The following is a 728-nucleotide window of genomic DNA, read 5'->3' as shown; positions in this document are numbered from 1 at the left end:
TGTACTTTGCTCTGTAGTCAGTACACAAGGCTGCTGGGCTACTTGGTGTTCTTGTTTAAAAGATCTCTTCTGAGAGCTGGGGATGGAGGGAGTGGAGAGTGAGGAAAAACACACCAGAGTGGCAGGTGAGGAACAGATGACCAAGGGCTTCTGTACCTGTGGACATCCCACCTCTTCACAGGGCAGCAAAACAGCCACTTCAGGAAATCTCTAAATACATCAGATAAGTTTTATCCCTGCCTCAGCTGGGCAGCTCTTACAGTAGTGATGATCTGTGCCACCACTCCAGAACTAGAAGGCAACATCTCTTAAGCTAGTGATGATGCCCTGACCTATAGTTCAAGCTGTTTTCAGTGATCAACAGCACAGGTCTACTGGATCTGAAACAACAGCATCCTGCCCTGTAGTGGTGTGAAAACCAGGCCACAACTTCAGGCAGGTCTGTGTAGCCAAGAAGCTCCTGTCCTTGGGGAGGGTTTCACCCTCTTTGGGATGATGCCTCACAAGCAGCTCAAGGAGGGGTATTAACAGCACTGAAAAGAAGGACTGCCAAACAAATCACTCCCTCATTGCTGCTGCCCATGGCTATTTCTCCTGCACTGCCTCCCAAAAAGCACCCACGCTTCTTGTGATGGGGTCCTAACACGCAAAGCATGATGGGTGCCCCCCCTGCCACTGAAAATCTGAAGACTCTGATTTTAACTACTGGGATTCTCTGCTTTACAGAG

Source organism: Chaetura pelagica, unplaced genomic scaffold (genome assembly GCF_000747805.2).
Source record: "Chaetura pelagica isolate M959 unplaced genomic scaffold, ChaPel_1.0 scaffold145, whole genome shotgun sequence".
NCBI lineage: Eukaryota > Metazoa > Chordata > Aves > Apodiformes > Apodidae > Chaetura > Chaetura pelagica.
Note: the sequence above shows the minus strand (reverse complement) of the source record.